At 56.4% G+C, this 7,553-nt stretch overlaps 1 long non-coding RNA gene across 1 annotated transcript; it reads left to right on the top strand.

The window, feature by feature from the left end:
• The first annotated feature begins 328 nt into the window (after positions 1-328).
• Positions 329-7,179, top strand: LOC125963443 (uncharacterized). The gene is made up of 3 exons (XR_007475438.1): positions 329-367; positions 5,579-5,621; positions 7,137-7,179. It is a non-coding gene; the product is annotated as an uncharacterized LOC125963443 (long non-coding RNA).
• The last annotated feature ends 374 nt before the right edge of the window (positions 7,180-7,553 follow it).

The following is a 7,553-nucleotide window of genomic DNA, read 5'->3' on the forward strand; positions in this document are numbered from 1 at the left end:
CTCCTGGTGGATGTGTGTTGAGTTGATGCATCCAAATGTCCCCTGAAATGGCCCTCTGTGGCTCTTCACTGGTTTTGAGGAAGAATTAATCCTGGAACTCCTGGCTTCCTTTCTGTCTCTGCACTGGACCCCGAGCTGTGTGGGCTTCCTTGTGGCTGGAGCCCGGGCGCTCTCCACGGTGCTTGCCGGGGACAGTCTGGCAAATTGTAGCAATTGCTGTTGTGTCGTCACCCCCAGTCACAAAGGATGTGCAGTTCCCACTTCACAAAGGGGGAGACTGAGGCTCTGTCCATCTGACCCCAAAGTGGCTCTCACCCTGAACAAATGAGTGAAAAGTCAGGAACACGGGGCAGGAACAACCCAGCATGTGAGTCCTGTTCTGGGTGATGTAAGACACTCGCTCTTCCCCAGGGGACCCTGGAAATGAGGGACCTGCCGGTTGGGGTGTGTGTGGCCCAGGCCTAGGGGTCTGCACTGGCTCCTCCAAACCTCAGGGCTACTGTCCCACTGCCCAGAGTGCGTGGCCATGGGGGACTGCTCGGAGGAGCTGGACGGGGCCATGCTTTCTGTCTCTGATTCACCTGGCCTCCTCCTCTTGGGAGACTTGGCAGGGTGGGAGCTGTAAGTTTCGGGGAGCAAGAAGTAATAACAGCAGGGAAAGCCACAGGCAGGTTGGGGGGGGCACTAGAGACCCAAGCATTCATTCCTTCCATCACTAGTTCACCCAATATTTACATAGTGTTGTGTTGTTACCAGGCATTTCCAGGCCTGTGGGGGACACAGGAGACAGAACACGTTCCAGCCCTGGCAGGGTACTGAGCACGCAGGTTGGGTGCGGTGGGCAGGTTTGGGGGAGACAAGGAGCGGCCTGTGCAGAGGCAGGGAGCTTGATGGGGAGCCTGGTGCCCAGGGGGAAGGGTGCGCACCCAGAGTGGAGGGAGTTGAGATGAAGGTAGAGGCCGGGCAGGAGGCTGTGCAGGGCTGGTGAGGGGAGCGGAGGACATTTGATGCACCTGAGCATTTAGAAAATCCTTTTTAGGATTTAAAAAATTTGTAGTTATATATGCATAACAGAAAAGTTGCTATTTTAACCATTTTGAAGTGTACAGTTCAGTGACATTAAGTACGTTCACGTTGTTGTGCGACCATCACACCACCATCATCTCCAGGACTTTTTCATCTTCCCACACTCAAACCCTACAGCCATGAGGCATGCAATCCGCATTTCCCCAGCCCCTGGCACCCACTCTTCTACTTTCTTTCACTATGAATCTGACCCCTCCAGGAACCTCATGTAAATGGAATCCCACAGAATTGGCCCCTTCGTGACTGCCTATTTCACTGCGCATACTGTCTTCAAAGCTTGTCCGTGTTACAGCAGGTATCAGAGTTTGTTTTTAAGACAGTACTATTCCACTGCATGTATATATCACATTTTGCTTATCCCTTCATCCATCGATGGACACTTGGTTCGTCTGCACATTTTGACTATTGTGAACGACGTAAACGTGGGTTTACAAATATCTATTAAGTCCCTGCTTTCCATCCCTCTGGGCGTACACCTAGAAATGGAGTTGCTGGGTCCTCTGAGCATTTTAAAGCACAGCAGTTCGTGTTTGAATTTCAGAAAGCCCAGTTGGGGCCCATCTTGGAGGGTGGGGGTCAGTGGAGGCAGGGCCCCCCGGGTGGAGGCTGGGTGGAGACCATGAGGCCTGAGCTAGGCTGGGGGATGGGGGTGGAGAAGTGCAGGATTGGGGGTCTTTTCTGAGGCAGCCCGGATAAACACAACGGCCCTGGGCAGCGAAGAGAGGAGAGGATGAAGTGGCCGGCATTGCAGCTGCGCGGCCTGAGCGGCTGATAATGACACCATTTTCCCAGATGCGGGTGCGAGGCCTCCCTTGTTGGCAGGGAGGAAGGGGGAGATAACGAGTTCAATTTGGCCGATTTAATAATTTCTTCCTTCATGAATTCAACAAACATTTCTGGAGGGTCCATTGTGTGCTAAGCACTGTGCTGGGTGCCCGGAAAACACAGCCAAGGGAGAGAGGTCGCTGCCCCCCAGACCCCCAGCTGGAACTGCCTTGTAAACACACGCGCAGTCTGCATTGAGATAAGAGGCGCCGTAGGGCAGGGCCTGCTGCGGGCCTGGGAAGACAGAGGGAAGAATAAGGGGCTGCTGGGCAGGCAGAGGTGGGGCCCTGGGGCCTGGGAAGGCCACTCTAAGCCCCAGAGTTCAGGGACCAGCAGAGTGTCAATGGTGCATGAAGAGAAAGATGGGAGAAGGGGGGAAGGGGGGAGCAGGGTGGCGATACGGGGGCCTTGCAGCCAGGGCCGAGGGCTTGCATTTGACCAAGGTGATCGGGAGCCACGGACTGTTCAGGAGAGACCGTTGTCACTTTGGGTGGATGCCCGTGCGAGGGTGCCAGTTCTGTGAAGGGGCTACTGAGCAGGGGCGGGCCTGGGTCACGGCAGCGGAGGACAGGGGGAGGCAGGACAGGAGAGCCCCCTGGACGCTCTCTGGCCTCAGTGGTGCAGGGCCGGGTGGCTCAAGGGATCCACCACCTCCCCTTGAAAGACGCAACCAGGAGGGAGCCCTGCCCGCTGCTTGTAGCCCCTGACCGTATCTCTGGGGCAGGCGGGGGCCCCGTGCAGGAGAGAAAACTCTGATGGGAAGCAGGCTGCAGCCCCTCACGGGGCCCGTCCATCTCCCCAGGGGCTACGGGGCCCCAGGCTTCCCACTCTGCCCGGGATTGAGAGGGGATGACAGCAGAGAGCTGGGGCGCGGGGCAGGGGGAGTGGGAGTCGCTCCCGGTGCGGCCCAAGGTTGATTGCAGCCCAAGAGCCAGGCCCCTGGTGGGGTTGGGGAGCTGGGGTGGTGATAGGACACGTCGTAAGTTGCGGGTCCATGACCCGGAGGCTCCCGGGATGGGCCGCGTCAGCAGCCCCATGTAGGGGGCTGGACGGCTGCTCAGAGCGATGGTGCGGGGAGGTGGGGGACGCGCTGGGCGGCGGAGGGTTAGCGCCCATTCAGAGCTGGTCAGGTGCACGGGGGGCTTTGTTCAGACCTGTTTGCCTTTTGTCCCCGCCTGCAGAACCCCCAGGATGCATGATGTCATTTCAGACGCATTAAGCTGGAACAGTTCAAAATTGAATAATTAATTACACTCAGCTTCAAGCGCAGTGACTAATTGATCAGGGGCTGCCAGCAGACACCTGGACGGGATTAGCTGTGCACAATGAGAGCTGTGGGCAGGTGGCGCGGCCCCTCCGGACCCCCGGTCCCTGTGTGCGACTTAATTAAGACTGACTTGATTTCTCTGTTCTTGCCGGAGATCTCAGGCAGGCCCCATCCCTCCCAGGACCAGGGGCTGCATGCCGGCCGGGTGCTGGACTCGGACATGTGAGCCTCCTGAGGTCTAGAAAGATGCTGACCTCGGTCCACGCCTGGGTGCAAACCCTGGCTCCACCCTCGGGCAAGGATTTAACCTCATGGAGCCTCCTCAGCCATCCAGCTGAGGCTGGCACTGCTGTGCCCAGCACTGTGCCCAGCCTCGAGCTTGCGCTGCTGCTGTCCCTGAGGTTGCTGGGTCCCCTGGGGAGGACCTTGCTCTCACCTCCCTTGTTTGGCTGCAGCTGGAGCAGCTGGCATCCCTGCCTTGTCCACCAGCCCTGCAGCTCCTTATTCACTCCCTGGAGAAATTTCTCCTTCAAGGCTCCACTTGTGGACATTACTGTCTCCTCATCTGTCCTCTGTTCACAGCAGCACCTTGCTGTTTGGTGGCCTGGCTCACAGTCCTGTTCTTGAGAACACACAGCCACGTGAGTGTCACATCCTGCTCCTGCAAAGGGCTGGCATGTACAGTTGGGCAGGTTGTGCACTGCACAATTCAGACTCTGCCTGATGTGGCGTGGCCCACAGTTGCACAATGGGGCGCATCAGCCTGTGTTTGCACTGCAGAGTGTATTTCTCTCTGTCCATCTCCTCACTGTTTCCTGGTTTTCTCAAGTTCATGCCACCTCAGCCCTATACCCGGGGTGGAACTGCCACGCCGAAATCGCGAACTTCACACCTCACCTTCTGCCCTTCCAGTGCCCGGCATGCTTGCTGGTCCCGGTGAGGGGGAGCCCCCATCTCCTGGGGCCTCTGTGTTCGTCATGCCGCCAGACCTTGTTTCTGCTCTGTCCATATTCCCCGCCCCTCGTGCAGCCCCCTTCCCCTCACCTGCAAACACACTGGAGATTCCCTTCCTGCAAGACTCAGGCTCCTCCAGCTGCTGCCCTCTCCCAGGTGGGGTTTGCCCCCCCCCCCGCTCCGCAAGCACTTCCCCCACTGGCTGCCGCTCCCCGGTTCCCCCAACAACGGGGTGTGGCCGCTCGGGGGACACACTCAGCCCTTGTTGCATCTGAGGCTTCTGCAGCCTCGGACGCCACCAGCCCTTTGGCCCCCTTGAAGCTCCCTCCTCCCCAACGCTGACTGACAGTCTCTGCTCTGCCAGCCTCGCCCCTGACCTCCAGCCCCGGCCCGCTCTGCCCTTCACGGTTGCAAGGACCGACCGGAGCTTCCGTCCTGGGCCTTCCCCGCTCGCCAGGTGACCGGTCAGCACGTCCACCACAACGAGCTTATTTTGTTCCTCACACGTTCTGGTTGCAATCAAATTCTTTTCCCTCTAAAACCTGGGAGCATCTGGGACGTGCGGATGGCAGCGTCTTGCGCCCTCTCTTGGGGTATAGCAAGGCGTTCCAGCTCTCTCACTCTCCCATCCTCCTTGCCTTCGCGTCCAGCACACCCCCAGCCCCAGGCTCCCAGGCAATGGCGTGCCCAGGACATTGGGGCAGGGGCTTTGCCGAGCCCCGGGCCAGAGCCTCACGGAATCCACATCCTTTTTGGCCACCCGGCCCTGCGGTGTCCTGTGTCCTGGTGCCGTGTTGGTACCCAAAGTACCAGTCCCCTATCTAATCCTGGTGACCTGGGCAGCCCCCCTCCTCTACCCTTGGCACTGCCCATTGTACGTGTTGGGACAATTTCCCCTTGCTTTTTTTGGCAAAAATCAGCGGTCGTTGGATGTGGATTTCTTAAGACAGAGAGAGGAGGAGACCAGACAGTGAATCTTCCTTCAACTATGTGTCTTTGTCATGTTCCGAGCCCCTTTGTATCCCTGAATGAGACTTAAGGGGCAGGGACGGGCATCCTCTTAGCCACAGACAATGGGGTCCATTATCTCCCTCTAGGGGCACTTTCAGAGGCATCCGCCCTGCCATCCACCACTTCCAGAAAGAGGGAAAGGCTCAGCCCGTCAAAGTAGAAGCCAGCACTGGACAGTGTTGCCTCCGATGCCCGGCTCGGCTGGCAGAGAAAGGCCTGAGTCTGTGTCCAGCACGGGGGGCAGGCAGGGGACCCTCGAAGCCGTCCAGTGGCCGGACCACCCACTGGGGGCATACTTCTCAACCTGGACACGCAGATGCAGTATTGATGAGCATGTGGCCAGAACGCACGGGGTAGATAGGGGGCACTTTCTTGGATCTATGATTTTATCCCAAGGTAAGTGACGTGTTTCTCGTCTCTCTTTTTATGTGGCAGGAGCGGAACTGACTTGTTGTAACAGATTCAAATACAGAAGAAGGTGCGCGCCCCCAAAGTAATCACTGTTAAACTAGTCGCTGTGGCTTCCAAATCTTTTTAGGCACATACAGTCATTTAACTAAATATGTACCGATGTGCACCTTTTTTTTTTTTTTTTTTTTTGGGATCAACCAAACCATACAGTCCTTCCTCTTGTCTTAGCTTTTGACAGCTCTCCCCAGGCCTGTACACGTCTCTCTGCTGCATCCTGTCCATCAACCGAATAGTAAATAGTATTCCTTAAATGGATGTCACCACGGTTCATCCAGCCACTTCTCTAATGACGGACAAAGAGATCGCTGCAATCTTTTATAATTACAAATAGTGTAGGGACGTGGGGGGAAGCCCTAAACACTCTATCTCAGCAGAACTCAACGGAAGCACATGTGAAATATTCCCTCTGAAAACTTTGTACCGATCTACACCCGAAAATAATATGTGATTTTCAAAAATATTTGAACAAGCGAGGCTATAGAATGGCGCACACAGCAAAATTCACAGACATTTAAAAGTTTTTTTCATTTTTTAAACTTCATATCAGATTTGGAGGGAGGCGCTTTGCCTCTCTCACCCCCTGGGCCCTCAGAGGTTGTGCGGGGAACCCAGCTCCTCTCCGTGGTGTACTAACTCCAGGGGTGGCCGTGACCACCCATCTGTCCATCCTCAGTTATCAACGTTGTGCAGAGCTGACCCCACGGAGTGATTTATTGAATTTCTTAAAAGACCCTCTGCAAGTGGTGAAACATGCCTGAGGTTTGGGGAGGCGGGGGTCTCTTCAACCCAGTTCCATCTCCAAGGGGAATGCTGACACCCTTCTGAGAAAAGAGACCAAAGCTTCCCCCCTGTTTCCTCTCTGCTGCCAGAGGCACGTCCTGGGTGGCTCCCCGTGGCGGGATGGGGGGTGCCCCAGCTCTTTCCAATCCCACTCTTTGGTGGGAATCGAACCCATCAAAAGGCAGGAAGAAAGGTCTGTGTTTCTCTAGTTGGCTGACCTGACCAGAAAGCATGCCCCAGCCCGGGGGAGGGATACTCTCCCCAGACACGTGGTGATGCGGCCTCCTGCGTGGCCACGTGGGGTGAGCGCCTCTGCCCTCTGGCCATCCTCCCAGCCCTTTAAGACTAGGCACTTGACTTTAAGCAAAGGGTCACGGGGCCCCCTGCCCTGGACGGCTCCACTCAGAAGTCATATCCTGCTAGTTCCGGGCTGGCTGGGAAGGGTGGTCCTGAGGCGGCGTGTGTCTTCTGATGGCTGCTTCAGCGCCCCTGTGTGCACACACACGGCCCAAGAATTTTCTTCCTCTGGGAGGAAGTGGTTAGTTTCCACTTCTTAGCACAGGTTCTTCATGTTCCCTGCCTCAGTTTCCTCACCTAGAGAGCAGAGCTGGTGCCCATTTCACTTACCCGAGCACCTGAGGCAGGGCCAGGGGGCTTTCAAATGCGGTCCCAGGCCAGGCTTTGGAGCAGGTGACTCTGCGTCTCCTTTTCTAATTGTCTGTCTCCCTGACCTGACTGACAGGACAGACCTTGTGTGTCTTGGGGCCCACTCACCTCTGCACCCCCACCACCTCCTCCAGCCCCCTTGATCGCCCTTTGAAAGGGTGGGAAGAAAGAACCTCCAGACCTACCTACCTCGGGGCCTGCAGGAAGATTAAATTCCTCATATAACACATGGGCAGTGAATGTCTTGGTCACTAGAGCCATCAACAAACACAAGTGTTTCCTGACTGTCCCCGAATGGGTGTGCATGGGAGTCCCCCACTGATTGACACAGAAGAAGTATTTTTACTAATTCGCCATGAACATGTGTGTGTCGGGGGAGAGGCGCCTTCTTTCTTTTAGCATTAAGAGCACCCACCCCCCCAGGGCAAGCCCAGTCCGGCCCCAGGATCCAACTTTCTTATGTATTTATTTAAACCCTGCCTCATTCCGGGGA

The sequence above is a fragment of the Orcinus orca genome, chromosome 2 (genome assembly GCF_937001465.1).
Source record: "Orcinus orca chromosome 2, mOrcOrc1.1, whole genome shotgun sequence".
Taxonomy (NCBI): Eukaryota; Metazoa; Chordata; class Mammalia; order Artiodactyla; family Delphinidae; genus Orcinus; species Orcinus orca.